Source organism: Rhincodon typus, chromosome 7 (genome assembly GCF_021869965.1).
Source record: "Rhincodon typus isolate 14 chromosome 7, sRhiTyp1.1, whole genome shotgun sequence".
In the NCBI taxonomy this organism is placed as follows: Eukaryota; Metazoa; Chordata; class Chondrichthyes; order Orectolobiformes; family Rhincodontidae; genus Rhincodon; species Rhincodon typus.
Genome location: NC_063338.1, coordinates 28,395,940 through 28,414,409, shown reverse-complemented (window position 1 = coordinate 28,414,409; position 18,470 = coordinate 28,395,940). Strand labels below are relative to the sequence as shown.

Here is an 18,470-nt window from a genome sequence, read left to right as displayed (position 1 = left end):
CTATGTTCTATGTTCTATGTTCTATGTTCTATGTTCTATGTTCTATGAAAATTAGGCTGGAGAAGTTGAAATGGGGAATAAACAAATGGAAGAGAAACTGAATAGGTACTTTGCATCAGTCTTCATGATGGAAGGGAGTCAGGGCAGAGGTGAGTATTGTCACCATCACTAAGGAGAAGTTGCTGGGGAAGCTGAAAGGTCTGAAGGTAGATCAACCAACCAGACTGATGGACTACACTCGAGTTCTGAAAGATACAGCTGAGGACATTGGAGGCATTGGTGCTGATCTTTAGGAATCACTTGAGTCAGGGAGTGTCCCAGAGGTGGCAGAAGACAGGAAATTATAGGTCGGTTAGCCAGACATTAGTCTTGATAAGATTTTAGAATCCATTATGAAAGGTGAGATTGCAGAGTACTTGGAAGTGCTTAGCAAAATAGGGCGGAGTCAGCATGGCTTTGTCATGGAGAGGTCATGACTTACAAACCTGTTTAAAGGCGATAAAAAGGTGCCTTCTTCAGGATGACAACCAGTGACTAGTGGAACCCCATAGGAGTCAGCATTGGGACCACAATGATTCAGGTGTGCATTAACCATCTGGACAAAGAAACTGAGGGCATTGTAGCCAAGTTTCCAGTTAACACAGAGATAGGTGAAGGAACAGATAATGTTAAGGTAGTGGAAGGCTGCAGAAGGACTTGGTCAGGCTAGGAGAGTGGGCAAAGAAGTGGTAGCTGGAATACAACGTGGCAAAGTGTGAGGTTATGCATTTTGGTAGGAAGAAGAGGTGTAGACTATTTTCTAAATGGGACAAGGGCTGTGGAAATCTGAAGCACAAAGAGATTTGGGAGTCCAAGTTCAGGATTCTCTTAAGGTTGACATGCAGGTTTGGTTGGCGGATGGGAAGGCAAACGCAACGTAAGCATTCATTTCAAGACAATTCAACACAAGAGCAGGGATGACCTAATGAGGCTGTACAAACCTTTGGTCAGACTACATTTGGAATATTGTGAGCAGTTTTTAGGTCCCTTATCTAAGGATGGACATTCTGCCTTGGAGAGGATCTAAAGGAAGTTTACAAGAATGATTCCCAGATGAAGGTCTTGTCATATAAGGGAGCAGTTGAGGCCTCTTGTGTCTGTACTCAATGGAGTTCAGAAGGATGACAGGGGTATCTGATCGAGACATACAGAATGCTGAGAGGACTGGATAGCTTGCACGTGGAGAAGATGTTTCCACTAATAGGAGAGACTAGTAACTGAGGGCACAGCTTGAAAGTGAAGGGAAGACCCTATGGATCTGAGATGAGGAGGAAAATCTTCAGCCAGAGGGTGGTCATCTGTGGAACCCATTGCTGCAGAGGGCTGTGGAGGCCAAGTCATTGAGTGTATTTAAAGACAGAGATAGATAGGCTCTTGATTAGTTAGGGGATCACAGGCTACAGGGAGAAGGCAGGAGTTCAGGGCTGAGAAAAACATATCAGCCATGATCAAATGGCAGAGTTGACTCAATGGGCCAAACAACCTAATTCTGCTTCTTCATCTTATAGTCTTATGCTCTAAACATGAGTGGAATTATATCTCAGGCTGTATTGATGTCTTTATTCAAAGAGGAGCCATATCTACAGACCATCAGTCATAGAGTCATTGAGTTATACAACACGGAAAAAGTGTTTTCAGTCCAACTCGTCCACGTCATCCATATATCCTAAACTTATCTAGTCCCATTTGCCAGCATTTGACCCATGTCCCTTTAAACGCTTCCTATTCATGTGCTTTTTAAATGCTGTAATTGCACCTGCCCCCACCAACTACTCTGGCTGCTCATTCCATACATGTGCCTCTGCACTAAACAGTTGTCCCTCAAGTCCCTTTTAGATCTTTCCCCTCTCACCCGAAACCTGTGGCCTCTAGTTTTGGACTCTCCTACCCTAGGGAAGAGACATTGGCTATTCACTCTATCCATACCCTACATGGTTTTATAAACCTTGATAAAGTCACCTTTCAGTCTCCAACACTCCATGGAAAAAACACTCCATTCCTGGCAACATCCTTGTTAATGTTTTCTGAATCCTTTCAGGTTTAACATCCAAAGACCAAAATTGAACACAGTTTTCTGAAAGTGGCCTCACCAATGTCCCCATACAGCCACATGATCTTTCAACTCCAAAACTCAGCACATTGGCCAATGAAGGCAAACGTGCCAAAACACTTCAGTCAATCAGGCTTAGATCAATAGTTTGCTTACTGAGATTGTCTGCTGATTTGAGATGGCAACCAACATTCAAAAAAAAAAGGGGAAAAGAACAAATCCAGGGAACTTGAGACCACATTCTTTGTTGCAAAGATATTAAAATCTTTGAAGGATATTATAGAGAAACGTTTAGGAGGCAAACATATGACATTAAACTGACAATAAATAGGTTATGCAGAAACATAGAACCTAGGCGTAGCAGTAGGTCGTTCCGCCTACTGAGCCTGCTCTACCATTCAACATGTTCATGGCTGATCATCCAACTCAGTATGTTGTTCCCACTTTCTCCCAATACCTTTTGATCACTTTCGCCTGAAGAACAATATCTAACGCTTTCTTGAAAGCATGCAAAATGTTTTGACCTCAACTGCTTTCTGTGGCACTGAATTCCACAGGTTCACTACTGTCTGGGCGAAGAAATTTCTTGTCATCTCTGTCCTATATATACTCCCCCATATCTGTAAACAGTGACTCAGGCTGTGGATCTACCAGTCATCAGGAACAAACTTCATGCATTTGCTCTGTGTTGTTCTGTTAGAAGCTGATTGATTTCAATGGTATAATAGCGAAATTGCATAAAATGCAAATTTAGGAAAAAGTAGGCACTAAATATGTCATTTGGGACCAAGGGAAGTAGTCATGGAAATTGCACAGGCTTTGGCCACAACTGGTCTTGAATACTAGCTGATGCCAAACGACTAGAGGATTGAAATTGCCCCAACTCTGTTTGGAGAAGAGATAGACCCAACAACTACAGCCACTAAGAATCAGATTAACAGGTGATGAAATAACACAACAATGATTTGAATACAATAGACAAAAAATAATAAAGGAGTTCAAGGCTGGAATGATTCTGGATACAAATTAGTATTACAATTTAGTCACACAGAACAATAATGGCCCAATGGCCCCATTGCACACTGCCACTTAGCCACAGCAGTACTCTTTAGGAGCAAAAGATTTCCATGCAGTAAAAGTACTTCCACCTTAATACAGATCAGAGGATCATAGATGCACACCACACGTAACTATAAGTTTCAAATTTACACTGCAAGATGTATGCTTATCTTTCAATCCCCAGACACAACAGGTCTCAAAAACTTTATTGCCCGCTCAGCCAGGTGTGGATGCACACTTCTCGCTCCATTTTATGCACTCTATTCCATTAACTCTCAAGTATTAAGCGTGTCTTTCAAAATGGCAGCAAATGGGCTTTGTACTTTACAGCGTACATTATCTTAGGCATAGAATAAATTTGATATCAAATTCAATACTCAATAAATTAATGCAACTAAAATAAGATGCATGTGTACCACAGTTATGAATAAGCATTCCCAACTGTATCAATGACAAACAACACAAGTGCAGCTACCAATTGTAAATATTACACAGATTTCTATTGTTCAGAATCGGCAATCTAATAACTTTTCACTAAACATTACAAATAAATATACCATCAACTGGGAGGCTGATGATGTTGCAGAAGCATTTAAGAAGTTTGATCAAGGTGTAATTTGACATTCAGTAGCTTTCTCAAAGGCACTAATAAAGAGAGAAGGGTCAGCTGTGTCATTTTTGTAGGCAAGGGAGAAAGGGTTATATTTAACAGCTGAGACATGGGAGAGACAAAATTTGTGGAAGACAGTAAAAATTCAGGAGAGAAATGGAGAAATTCGCCACACATCTCCAGTTAACTAAATAATTATTCCTGTCCAAACGAATTTCAAAGCCTGAAGCAAGAATCAAATTATTTTTTAATATTAATTCAAGGACAAAGATCATAGAATCATAGAATCCCTACAGTGTGGAAACAGGCCCTTCGGCCCAACAAGTCCACACCGAACCTCAGTCATCCCACCCAGACCCATCCCCCTATAACCCACCTAAGCTACACATCCCTGAACACTACGGGCAATTTAGCATGGCCAAACCACCTAACCCGCACATCTTTGGACTGTGGGAGGAAACCAGAGCACCCGGAGGAAACCCACGCAGACACGGGGAGAATGTGCAAACTCCACACAGACACCCGAGGCTGGAATCAAACCTGGGTCCCTGGTGCTGTGAGGCAGCAGTGCTAACCACTGTGCCACCATATGTAACTAAAATAAGATGCATGTGTACCACAGATATTTATTGCCCATCCCTAATTGCCCAGGAGAGGTGAGCCTTTTGATGATTCCTTGACAAGATTAAAAAATGTAGCCTGCAAAAGAGGCTCTGCAAACCCTAAAGTACAAAAAGAAATAACTGTAAAGGACAAGCTCAAGTGCACAGGCTGTGGACACTGGCCAGAACTTATTAACCCCCAAGTGGACAGATGAAGACACTGACTAACCAAATCACTAGCCTTCAGTTAAGAGAAAGACAGCAGGGTTAATATAGTAGACCAGCAAGAAAAGAGTCCACACAGAGAAAGATGAAGAGCTGGGGATGACAGGTTCATAGACAGAAGGCAAGGTTGTACATATGGACCAAATACAGGACCTGTAGAAAGCTCAATCACCAACAAGGAGATCTGCAGAACAAAGAAAGATGATGGTAAATGAGTTGCCAGAGGCAGAGCAACAGGGTAAACTAGACAGAAATAAAACCAAAACATTCATTTCCTGAAAGATGACAATGAGTTTGATGACACAATAGACATGGGAACAATAGACACGGGAACAATAGACACTTCATACAACTGCATGAAATCTCCAGATGCGACAATTTGAGATACAAGATATTTGTTCAGATGAGAAAGATGGTGAAACCTAAGTCCACAACCACAAATTTAAAGCTGTGTCTTGATTCCTGAACAAACAATAACATCCACCAGCTGAGATTATAGCAGAAAATCTTAACTGAAAATCTGAAAGAAAATGGTTGCTTAAGGTAAGGTGCCCTGAAACCAAGCATCAGGCAAACCACAAACAAAAACAGAAATTGCTGGAAAAGCTCAGCAGGTCTGGCAGCATCTGAGAAGAGAAATTAGAGTTAACATTTCGGGTCCTTCCTCAGAACCAGACACGAAACATTTACTCTGATTTCTCTTCAAAGAAGCTGCCAGACCGGCTGAGCTTTTCCAGCATCCGCAATTCTTTCAGTTTTTATCATGCAAACCACAGCTGGTGGAACTAAACTTCAACAGCTAGGAACAATTCAAATCAGAGTAACATACATCAAGGAAAAGGTTAAGTACATGTTCTATGGCACTCAGATGGGTGTGCTATTCTATGGTTCAGCAGTTGCAAAAAGTTGGAGGTAATCTTGTTGAATCATACAGTGAAGGAAGCACCGAGGGTTAAAAGTAATATGCCCATTGCAAAGCACCTTCCAATCAAAGCAAGGAAGATCTACTCCAAATATTACCAGTGTTTTGATTAGACGGTTGGATTTTTAAGACTTCAGAGTATCACAAGAGACGAAACCAGAGACTCATTCTCCATGTATAGAACTAAAAAGAAAGCTTGAAACAAAGCTACAAGAAATGGAAAAGGTGATGAAGGTGAAATTCAATGTGCAGAGTCAGTATAAAGTTAAGGTTAATATTCTAAAGTGTGTGCAGGATTAGAGAGACCTAGGTGTCCATGTACAGAAGTCCTTACAAGTTCGAAGTAGAAAGAGAACTGTATATAAAGTATACAATATTCTGGCTTCACAAATAATGTCATGTATAACAGCAGGAAGCTGGTGTTGAATTGATCTAAGATTCGTTAAATTTCAGTTTCAATGTTGTGGAGCTCCGAGTACACACTATAGGAAGGATGTCAATGCGCTGAAAAGAAAGCAGGGGTTTACCAGAATGGTTCCAGAGATGAGTCATTTCAGTTCTAAGAATAGATTGGAGAAATTGGGACTGTTTTCCTTGGACAGAAGTCTAAAAGAAGATGTAATAGACATTTTCAAGTTCATTTTCAAAAAAAAAAAAATCATTCATCGGATGAGGGCATCGCCAGCCAGGCAGCATTTAATTGCCCATCCCTAATTGCCCAGAGGACAGTTAAGAGTCAACCACATTGCTGTGGGTCTGGAGTCACATGAAGACCAGACCAGGTAAGGATGGCAGTTTCCTTCCCTAAAGGACATTAGTGAACCAGATAAGTTTTTCCTGACAATCGGCAATGGATTCACGGTCATCATTAGACTCTTAATTCCAGATATTTATTGAATTCAATTTCCACCATCTGCCATGGCAGGATTTGACCCCGGGTCCCCAGATCATTATCTGGGTCTCTGGATTAACAGTCCAGTAATACTACCACTAGGCCATAGCCTCCCCATCCTCCCCCTCCTCATGAGGGGGCTGGTTGGACTAGAAAGCAAAAAAGTATCACTAATCATAAAAGGATCGTGATCCAAAGGCACAGTTCTGAAATATGCTGCAAAAGAATCAAGTGCAAAGCTAGAAAACTCTCAGCAAGTAGTTAGAGTCTGGAATGCACTACCGGGAAGTATGGTGGAGGCAGGTTCAATTGAGGCATTTAAAAGGGCACTTAATGATTATGTAAATAGAAACAATGTGCAGTGTTACGGTCAAAAAGCAGGAGTTTGGCACCAAATTAAAATTCACAGGGACCCAGTTCAGATACAACTGGCTGAATGGCCTCTTGTTACACCTTAAATAGTGAGATTCTATAAAGGTGATCACCAGAGTAACTGAAAGTACATATTTTATACATTCAATGTGTAGTTCCATGATAAGAACACCACCATCTGCAAGTTCCCTCCAACTCTCATACACCATTCTAATTTGAAACCATATCATCATTCCTGAAACTCCCTCACAGCACAATGGGTACCCTTGCGCTTCTCAGACTGCAGCAATAAAAAAAGCAGCTTACCACCACTTTTCTGGGGCAATTAAGGAATGGACAATGAATGCTGACATAGCCAGTGATGCCCACATTCCATGAACAAATTTTAAAACCACACCCTTTGGATGGTACAAATTCCTCTGTCTATCTTTAGGCCTTAAAGTGCACCAGGACATGCTCCAATAAAAAGCAGAGCAGAAAATAGAAAGAAGCAGCAAGCATAGCTTATAATGTCAAGATCTATGACAGACGAAAAAGATCATAACCACAATCCACATGAAGCCATGGAGGGAACCAAAAAAACCTAGGATCAAGTTAAATGCAGAAGTTGTGAAAATGACCGAATGCCAATTTTTTGCATTGAAATACGCACCTGATGAAATTGAGCTAAGTAACTCCTGAAAAATTTACAGGCATCTCCAATGTGGAATCTCCAAGAGACGAGAGAAAGCTGGAAAGTTTTCTCAGCTGATACAGAAAACAAGGCTTTCAAACCTCATGATAGAGCACATGGCAAATCTGTGAGAACTGATGAGACAGAATGTTGCATACTACTTGTCAGAGTTACGAAAGGAGTTTCGGCAAACACAAAGTAGTAATATGCAAGTAGACATGTCTGTCACACTACAACAGAAAGAAACCTACAACTGCAAGCAGATGCTCTGCAAAAAGACCAGGACTGGCCCTGGTACTAAATAAACAGCATTTTCATACAAGAGACCCAATTTCAGCTGGAAACAGCTATGCCAACATGGAAAGAGACCTTCGAGTGGTTATGTGCAGATGTGGGTAATTCCACATTCATTATAGAAAGTGATCATTATCCTCCAGAGCATATCTACATAAAGATCTGTATAGAGCATCGCAGTCAAGCAGCATGGAAAGAAGCCCTTTGGCCAAACATGTGCATACCAACCAGGTTTTTTAAAATGGAATAGTCTCATTTGCCTGCGTTTGGCCCATATCCCTCTGAACCTTTCTTATCCACGTAACTGTCCGAACGTCTTTTAAATGGTGTAATTGTACCTGCCTCTACCACTTCTTCTAGCAGCTCGTTCCATATACGCACCACCCTCTGAGAAAAAAATTGCCCCTCAGGTTCCGTTTAAATCTTTCCCCTCTCACCTTAAACTTATGCCTTCTAGTTTTGGACTCACCTACCCTGAGGAAAATACCTTGGCTTTTCACCTTATCAATGCCTCTCATGATTTGACAACCCTCTTTAAAGGTCACCCCATCAGCCACCTACACTCCAGCCTATCCAGCATCTTCTAACTCAAACCTTCCGGTCTCGTTAACATCTTTTTTTACACCCTTTTCAGTTTAATAATTTCCTTCCTGCAGTAGTGAAAATTCTTGAGACTGGAGTTAGAATTTTACTCAAAATACAGACAGGAAATAAAAGTGGTGCCAGTTGGTGCCTTTTCTACATTGCCATCATAGGAGATACACAAGATAAAAGGTATAGGTAAAAAATATTGGTGATCTAGTGAGCATAACATCACTGAAATCAAGCCAAATTAGAGAAAAGACCATCAAAGATGAAGAGTTTCAGAGGATTCCTCAGCAAATGATCCAGGAAGCACAGCCAACAATATAGTAGTATTGATCTAACAGAGATGATATCTGGTTAGAAATTAGCGTTGAGATAGTGAGAATCAGAATAATCATGCCCATAATGCCAGAAGATCTTCTCTGTAAAAAGCATGGAAGCCATGAGAGAATGAAGTGAAAGCTCTCAGCCAATCATTTGTGTGAATAGGCATCTACAAGGACATTGAAAGAATGGTGTCTACATGCAATGCATGTCTGAAGTACAGAAGTACACAGCTGAAAGATGATAGCTACTAAAGTACCAGATCACACCTTTTGGTAGCTACAACAATCATCTCACCTGTATGATTTGCATTCATTGAGCAAGGGATTGCTGAAACAACAATGGGACCTAATTCACATCCAGAGAATTTCAAAGATTTGCTGAATATTATAGATTCAACATCACCCCATTACCACATTTCCATGGGGATACTGGCTTATGAACATGCAAGATGGTCAGATAACTAACAAAATGAATACAGACAAAGAAAATCCAAACATTCTTAAGTGTCACTCCAACTTACAACTCTCAAGGCTGATGTGAAATTGCATCAGCTGGTAGCACATAGTGAGGTCTGTAAAATACAAAGACCTCCAGAGGTGTCTGCCTTAAAATTGCAATTATTTTGAACTTCCAGGAACCAAAAGACGAAACAATTACCAGTTTATGGGATCCTTAGGACCCCTGCATCACAGATGGGTATAAATCATTACTACTAGATAATAAATGCTGGCCTAGCCAGCGACTTCCACAAACTATGAACAAATAAATTATCCCATCAAATAAACAAAGATCACAGTATCAAGTCACCTGGGTTATTTATAGAAACTAGATTAAAAGGATTTCAACTCCAAGCACGTGAACTGGATGCCAATTTGCAGCACGCAATTCAACACAACATTGACAAATCGGCTATAGTGTAGTGGAAATGTCTCAATGTTGAAAATGTACTCTTTGAACGTAGGCTAATTCCACAACTATGCCAATGCGGATGTTATTGCTGATCCAGGAGCATGACATAGACACTGTGTGGGAAAACGAAGCATTTCTGCTCGTTCCACTATTTAAGAAAGACTGCAAGGAAAAGCTTGGGAACTACACACCAGTGAGCCTAATGTCAGTGATGGTTCAGTTGTTGGAGGGGATTCTGAAAGACAGAATCTACATGCATTTGGAAAGGCAAGGACTGATTAGGGATAGGGATATTAAGCATGGCTTTGTGTGTGGAAAATCATGTCTCACAAATTTGCCTGAGTTTTTTGAAGTGGTGACTAAGAAGATAGGTGAAGGCAGAGCAACAGGTATTGTCAACATGGACTTTCAAAAGTTCTCTCTTGGTAGATTGGTTAGTAAGGTTAGATCACATGGGATCCAGGGAGAGCTAGACAGCTGGATACAAGAGTGGTGGCAGAGGATTGTTGTTCAGACAGGAGGCCTGTGACCAGTGGTGTGCCGCAAGGATCAATGCTGGGTCCACTGTTGCTTGTCATTTATATAAACAATTTGGAAGAATCTTAGGACGCATGGTTAGTAAGTTTGCAGATGACACAAAAATTGGTGGTATAGTGGATGGTGAACTTTACCTAAGAGTACACGGAATCTTGATCAGCTGGGCCAGTAGGTCGAGGAATGGCAGATAGAGTTGAATGCAGATGATTGCGAGGCATTGCATTCTGATAAGACAAACCAGGGCAGAACCAGGGCCCCGGGGTGTGTTATCAAACAGAGACCTAGGGGCACACGTAAATAGATCCTTGAAAGTGGCATCAAGGGTAGACAGGAGGTGAAGGCAAGATTTGGCATGCTTGCCTTCATCAGTCAGAGCACAGGAGTCGCGACATCATATTACGGCTGTACAAGACAATGATACGGCCATATTTGGAATACTGCATAAAAATCTTGGTTGCCCAACTTTAAGAAAGCTATTATTAAACTGGAAAGGGTGCAAAAAAGATTTACAATGATGTCACTGAGACTGGAAGGTTTCTGTTATTGGACAGGCTGGGCCTTTTTCCCCTCAGGCTGCACGGTGGCTTTAGTGGTTAGCACCGCTGCCTCACAGCGCCAGGGACCTGGTTCAATTTTGTCCTCAGGCAAATGTCCGTATGGCATTTGCACATTCTCCCAGTGTCTGTGTGGGTTTCCGCCAGGTGCTGTGGTTTCCTCCCATAGTCCAAAGATGTGCAGGTTAGGTGGAATGGCCGTGCTAAATTGCCTATAGCTTTCTGGGATGTGTAGGTTAGGTACATTAGTCCTGGGAAAAGCAGGGTTTCAGAGACAGGGTAAGGGGTGAGTCCGGGCGAGATGCCCTTCGGGGGGCTGGTGTGGACTTGTTGGGTTAGATAGCTTGTTTCCAGAGTCAGGATTCTAAGGAAACTGAGGGGTGACCTTCTCGAAGTTCATAAAATCATGAGGGGCATAGTTAAGGTGAATAGACAAGGCCTTTGCCCCAGGGTAGGAGTGTCCAAAACTAGAAGACATAGGTTTAAGTTGAGAGAGGGACGATTTAAGAGGGACCTGAGAGGCAACTTTTTCACTCAGAGTGTGGTGCACATTTGGAATGAGATGCCAGATGAAATGGTAGAGGCAGGTACAATTACACCATTTAGAAGACATTTGGACAGTTGTATAGATCAAACGCAGGCAAATGAGATTAGTTCATTTTAGAAGACCAGGTGCATATGCACGAGTTGGGCCAAAGGGCTTGATTCCATACTACATGACTCTATGCTGCCATTACTCTATTGAATACAGCAGCATCATTCCGAATAATATTCTGCAAATAACAGCCAAAAAAACCTTAACACCTTCTGGTATCGTAAAGCTGACATTTTTATTCAACTATAGCCCAAGTCTAAATGTAATATTTAGATCAAATAAGTTTTCCACAAAAATTGCACACTTTATACACAAAGATACTGTGCCATTTTAAAAGCAGCAGTTAACACCACAGATGTGGCTAATGAGGAACCACATTCAGAGTTACGTATACATTGGGACATTCATTCAGCTCAGGTGTGGCACTAAATCAGCAAGGGAAGATTGCAATCAATCATTAAACATTTTTACATTTACTTTGCCTTCCATTTTTGAATAAAAGTGGTACATATATAGAAACTAAAATAATGACCTTCTCAGAGGAGATGGGCAACCCAACAGCATCATGGGCAGCTGCTGGAAAATGACTGTAATCCAATAAATTTTTTAAATTGTGGCTATAAATCAAGTAATAGTCACAGAGCCAGAAAGAAACCGAGGAAGACTGGGAAACAACTTGCTCTTCGGTTCTGACAACAGTCAATCTTCATTAGTTGTTATGTACAAGCAGCGAAGGAGGACTTGAGATATTTTCACTCACTTGATAGATCATCAACACTACCAGATTGCTCGCTCCCACTCAGAGGGGAAAAAATACCATCAGCAACTATCTATTTTGAGGACTGGAATTTTTCATCAATAATGCAAAATTAGAGCAAAATTAAAAAGTACAAACTAAAAATTGGACTACCAAACACTAAAGTGAGGGGTGGAGAGAGTCAATAACTGCACAACCAAAGTACAGTAGTCCCATTTTTAAATTGTTTCATTCCACAATAACACTATTACTTTGAAATTTACCAATAATAAATTTACAAGTTGAGGGACTTGCTTTACAAAGGTTCTCAATATCAATGAGCCACCTGAGATTCTCACTTTTATCAAAACTGATTTACATTGTCCTAACCACATCAGCATTGCAACCTGTAACTAATGGGGTACAACACGGATCAATGCTGATGCCACAACTATTTGCAATATATATTACTTTCTGAGATGAGGAATGTGAATTACTATAGCCAAGTTGCCAGATGACACAGAGATGGAATGGCATGTGGTGAGGATGGCAGAGTCTGCTGAGAGATATAGAAAGGTTAAACAAGTGGGGGATAAAGCTTGACAGGTTGAATATAATGAGGGAAAATGTGATGGTATACATTTTGGCAGAAAGAATACAAAAGCCAAACATTATTTAAATGGAGAAAAACTGCAGAAAGCCAAGGCACAGAGAAATTTGGGAGTTCTCATACACAAATCACAAAAAGCTAGCTTCCAAGTTCAGCAGGTAAAATGGAATGCAAGTGAAATGTCTGACTTTATTTCAAAGGTAATGGAGTATAAAAATAGGGAGGTCTTGCTGAAACTGTTCAAGGCACTTGTCAGACTAGAGCTGAAATACTGCAAACAGTTTTGGGCCCCTTATTTAAGCAAAGACGTACTGACATTGGAGACAGTTCAGGGAAGGGTCACAAGGCTGATTCTGGCTTCGCAGGGAATATCTTATCTGAGGTTGAGTAGGTTAAGCTTGTACTTACTGGAGTTTAGAAGAACAAGAAACAACCTTTTGAAACATACAAGATTCTTCAGGAATATGACAGGGTATGTGGAAAAGTTGTTTCCGCTTGTGAGTGTCTAGGATCAGAGGGCTTGATTTCAGAACAATGAGTTTTAATTTGTGGAGGAGGAATTTCTCCTCTGAGGGTTGTGAATCTGTGAAATTCCTTACCACAGAAGACTGAAAAGCCTGGGACGATAGACAGAATTTTAAACAGTAAGGGAATCAAGTGTCATGGGAAAAGTCAAGAGGGTATCAGATCAGCCATGATCTCATTGAATGGCAGTTATTTCAATTAATACAAAAATAACAAACAACACTTGCCACAACACTGAACAACTCCATGACTCTATCCTTTTGTATCAATTATTGTAAAGTTATTAGGGAATTTGGAAGCGTTCTTAGGTGATAAATATTTATCACCAAGAATGCTTCCAAATTTCCTAATAACCTTATGATAAATGATACAAAAGGATAGACAGATAGAAAGAGGTATCTCCATCATAAGGTTATGAGAGGACGTAGGGCTGTCCATAGAACTGTCCATCATTGCTTGTGTATTTACAGTATTAGATGTATAGATTAGGAGGATATGGCTAATAATTACATGCAACGTTGATGTCATTATTGTAATGTGAAATGTATAAAAATGCACACTTGGGTGAGAAAACCAGACTGTCCTAGAGAGGGACGTTTACCACACTTCATGGTAAAGAGCTCTGAATAAAGGTTCATTTGTTCTACTAAACACAGGACTCAAGACTCCTCTTTGATATCTCTCCCTCCAATAAAAAGCATACAGGTAAAGGGAATAGCAAAGTGGGGGACATCTAAGAAAACCAGGCAGGTAGACTCAGGAGACTGCTGCACTATCTTGTCTGTCAATCAGTATTTCATTTTGTAACCTGGTGAAAGTGATGGCTCTTCAGGGACATGCAAGCCAGAGGCATGTCCATGGCACCAAGGCTGTCTCAACTGTACCTGGCGGGGGTCGGGGGTCAGGGGTCAGCTTGTTAGGGCAATAGCGATGGAGGACTCTACAGTTAAAGGATCAGAATTAGATTTATTCGGAATGCGTTTCTATGCAGGTCATGGAGTGGTTGCAGGACACCTTTCAGGGTGGGATGTGGAACTGCTAGAAGTCATGGTCCACACTGGTACCAACATAGATTGAAGAGGAATAAAAGGTCCTGAAACTAGAATTTGGAATTAGTATGGAATTTAAAAAGCAGTATCTCAAGTACAGTCATTTCAGGATTATCCCCAGTGCCATGAGCTAGTGATCTTAAGAGCAGGAAGATCGATTAATTGAATAAGTGGCTGGAAAACTGGTGTAGGAGAGATGGCATCAGATTTCCAAGGCATGTGGGACCTGTGCAAGGTGAATGATTACCACCCGAACAGGACTGGGACGGATATCCTTGGAGAAATTTGCTTGTGCTGTTGGAGTTGGGTTCCAATTAGCTTGATAGGGAACTAGGAATCTGGAGATGTAACCCAAATTCAAAAGGGAGTTAACTGGTAGCAGTAAATAGAAATAATGCCAGGGAGATGAGAGGAAAGGAAAAGCAAAGCTGAGCATTGAGTATGCCTCAAATTTGGAATGATACCAAAAAGACAGAGTTAAGGGCATTCTACCTGAATGTGAGTTGATCTTTTATTGTACCCAATTACCTGTGATGAACGAGTGTAAATTGATCATTTGTACTAACAAGATTTTTTTAATTGCCTACTAACACTTGCTAATTAGCAGCTTTTGCTTAACAATCAAAAATGAGAAAGACAGAAAGAATATATGCCTAACACTCACTCTAACTGCCAGAATTCAGAATACAAATGTGACAGGATTCATATGTGAGGTAGAAAAGTTACAAATAACATGGAGGTATGAATAGCAATTAAGAAATAAACAAACAAACTGATAAATGTAGTTTGAGATGACTACTTTTTGGGCACAATATTGTCTAATATTGGTGCCAGAACCAAATGGAGATACAGTATTTATGATAGAGGGTTCCTAAATGCTGAATTCAGGCAATGCAACCAGCATCTGTTAGTCAGTCAAGAATCATATCAAATGAACTACTGAGCAAAATGCTCCTCACTAGTAAACAACTGGAAATATCAGTTTTGTTTAGGGCTTCAATTCTGAAGACGACAGGTAGAGGAAGCCAAAATAAGTATCTTTTACAACTGAATAGATAATTTTTTGGAGGGAAAGGAATAAAAAAGGTACTACTTGTATCTGCAGTGGAAGATATGTTAGACAAGAAATGTAGGCATACTTTACACATGTTTTGCAAAAATAATACATGAATATGACAAATGTAACCAAATGTATTCAAGCTTCAGTATTACTAGAATGAGTAATACTTTTACCTTATAGCAGTCATGCAACCTTTTTTCACTGCATCTATTACAGCAACTGGACACCATTATCTTGTTCAGGTTACTACATTTTCGGTTAGTATCAGGATGTTTGCACCTTGTCCCACAAAACAATTTGCAATTCAGAATAAGGTCTCCTAGTCTTTATTGTTACATTTCAAATCTTTCAGAAAGGGATCATAATAATTTAACTGCTGATGAATTCATCATACCCAAATAGAAATGAATATATTTTAGTCTTGGGAGTATCTCAGGAGTAAGTTTCCAATGTATTCCTACATCGAGATTTAAACTCCACTAAACATTCATGCAACTGGCAACCATCACTAGCCAAAACATACATTCTCAAGTGAAAGTGAAACAGTCATCACTAGCTTAACTGAACCGAACACTTTACACCTTTCTTGAATCAATTACCAGTAAATGGGAATCAAAACAAACTGGCCAACCTTAATATCCCATGGTAAAGATGTTAACAACCACACGTGCCTACTGCTAGTCTGATTAATTTTTTTTTAAAAAGTTGCTCATGGGGTGAGACGCAGTTTAAAAAAATCCGCACGCACGACATCACCCTCCGTGAATGCTAATAAATGCACTGCAAACAAAAAAATTGCCACATGGCTTCTGCTAGTTGGATGTTCTGATTTAAACATACTGATCAGACCAATCAGAAATCTGCACAGGCAACAGAAAAATTAGAGGGAACATCAGAGACCATAAGGAAGGCCAACATTTGTTAGCTGTTTCTTATTCTGCTCAAGAATGTAAAGGTGAGTCACTACTTGAACTGCTGCAATGTGTGCAGTGAAGACATTCCCACAGTTTGGAAGGGCGTTCCAGGATTTTGACCCAATGACAATGAACAAATGAAATATTTTTCAGAAGTTGGGAGTTGGAGAGACGAAAGACAACGAAGAATTGAAAATCCAAAGACAGCTATCACAAAAAGTGTTTCAAAAGTCATGGCGTATTCCAAGATGGCTAATTTTGCCCAAGGTAGCATTCAAGTCTACCATACCCTCTGAGGTTTACTAATAGCAGTTGTTCCTTTATGTCCTCCCATCATCTTTAAGGGACAAGACTCACTCTTCCAGACACTTACAATGATAATCACATTCCCTTGTGATTCAAGACAAATATTCACGTCTTTGACATATTTCTTGATTCCCACTGCAAGTAGATTAAGTTATTAGTTGATCAGTTAACGTTGGATAACAATTAAGATGCTTTGTTTCACATCAAGTACATCCAGAGCAAGTGAGATTGAAATTTGATTAATGCAATTTAGCATCTTGTATCACAATCATGATATTACCATTTTAAATGAAAACTTCTGCTTCTACATAAAAGAAACCTCATTATTTTTTAATTACATTGTTATGGATGAAAATTCTAAAATGTGACCATTACAATAACTGCTCTCGGTTACTGACCATAAGAGGGAGTGGGGGACAGAAATGAAAGTAAGGCACGTAACCAATGCTGATCACGTCACTGCATATATGATGCCATGAGCAAATAATTAATCATAGCTGTAATGCTCAAAATCAGGAGGTCCACAGATGCAAAATGGTCATCTCAGGAAATTACTCGAGACCAAACCACATCGATAGAATGAAACCCCTGCACAAATAAAACCAAATAACAATCCTATAACCAGTTTGTCTTGACATTCAGATCTTCCTTGCCCTAATTTCAATTTGCATCCTGCTCTAGATTCTCTCTGGACATCTCCAAGCTTTAGTTTATGGGGCCCAAAGTTACCTCTCCTTCTTCTATTTCTCTAACTATTGATTACTTAACTCGCCTTCGTTGCTTTTGAATTAGTCTTCACATAAAGACCAAGTCTCCTTACCAAGGTCAACTTTTATTGATCATTCAAATTTCACTTTGGAAGATGGTAGAGTTCTACCTTTCTGGACTTCTGCAGTCCATATGATGTAGGTTTAACTGCACATTGTTATTAGGTTGAGCTCCAGGAATTTAACTCCTTAATGAAGAGAAGTATATTTCTACACCTGAATGGTGTATGATTTAGAGGGGAACTTGCAAGTGGTGGTGCACCTGGAATGCACCTCCTGGTGGTAGTTGTCATGGGTTTGCAAGGTGCTGCCAAAGGGCTTTGGTGAATTACAGCAGCCTGTACTGAGACATGCATCTTCAACCATAAAATACCCAACAGTGTGGATTTCCAAATTGACAACACCCAGGTTTAGGCTGACAAGTAATATTCTCACCCCATAAGTGCCAGGCAAAGACCATCTCCAACAACCACTCAACATTCAATGGTTTTACCATCACTGAATCCCCCACTACCAACAACCTGGGGTTACCACTGACCAGAAACTGAACTAGACTAGCCATGTAAGTACAGTGGCTACATATGAAGGTCAGTGATTCTGAATACTATAAATAACTCACCGCCTGATTCCCCAAAGCTGGTACCATCTACAAGGCAAAAGTCAGAAGTGTGATGGAATACTCTCCATTTGCCAGGATGAATGCAGATCCAACAGTACTCAAGAAGCTGAACACTACCCAGGACAAAGCAGCCTGCTTGACTGGTGCATCCACTCCCCCCACCACTGATGCACAATAGCAGCCAGGTGTACCATTTACAAATCCACCAAGGCTGCTTAGACAGCACCTTCCAAACCCACGATAATTACCACATAGAAGGACAAGGACAGCAGAAACGTGGAAACACTCCTACCTGCAAATTTCCCACCAAGCCACTCATCATCCTAACTTGAAAATACACTGCCATTCCTTCAGTGTTTCTGGTTTAAAATTCTGCAACTCCCTCCATAACAGCATTGTGGGTCCACCTATAGCAAATGCTCTGCAGCAGTTCAAGGCACAGCTTACCATCACCTTCTGCAGGGCAACTGAGCATGGGCGATAAATGCTGTCCAAGCCAGTGACATTCATGTCCCATGAGTCAACATAAATAGGACCAAAAACAGAAGTTGCTGGAAAAGCTGAGCAGGTCTGGCAGCATCTGTGAAGACAAAATCAGAGTTAATGTTTTGGGTCCAGTGACCCTTCCTCAGAACTGGA

The 18,470-nt window shown here is 40.6% G+C and overlaps 1 protein-coding gene across 8 annotated transcripts in view; it reads right to left on the bottom strand.

The window, feature by feature from the left end:
- The window catches only part of LOC109920960 (serine/threonine-protein phosphatase 6 regulatory ankyrin repeat subunit B), a 162,273-nt gene that overhangs the window by 112,518 nt on the left and 31,285 nt on the right, over window positions 1-18,470 (bottom strand). The window lies entirely within an intron of this gene.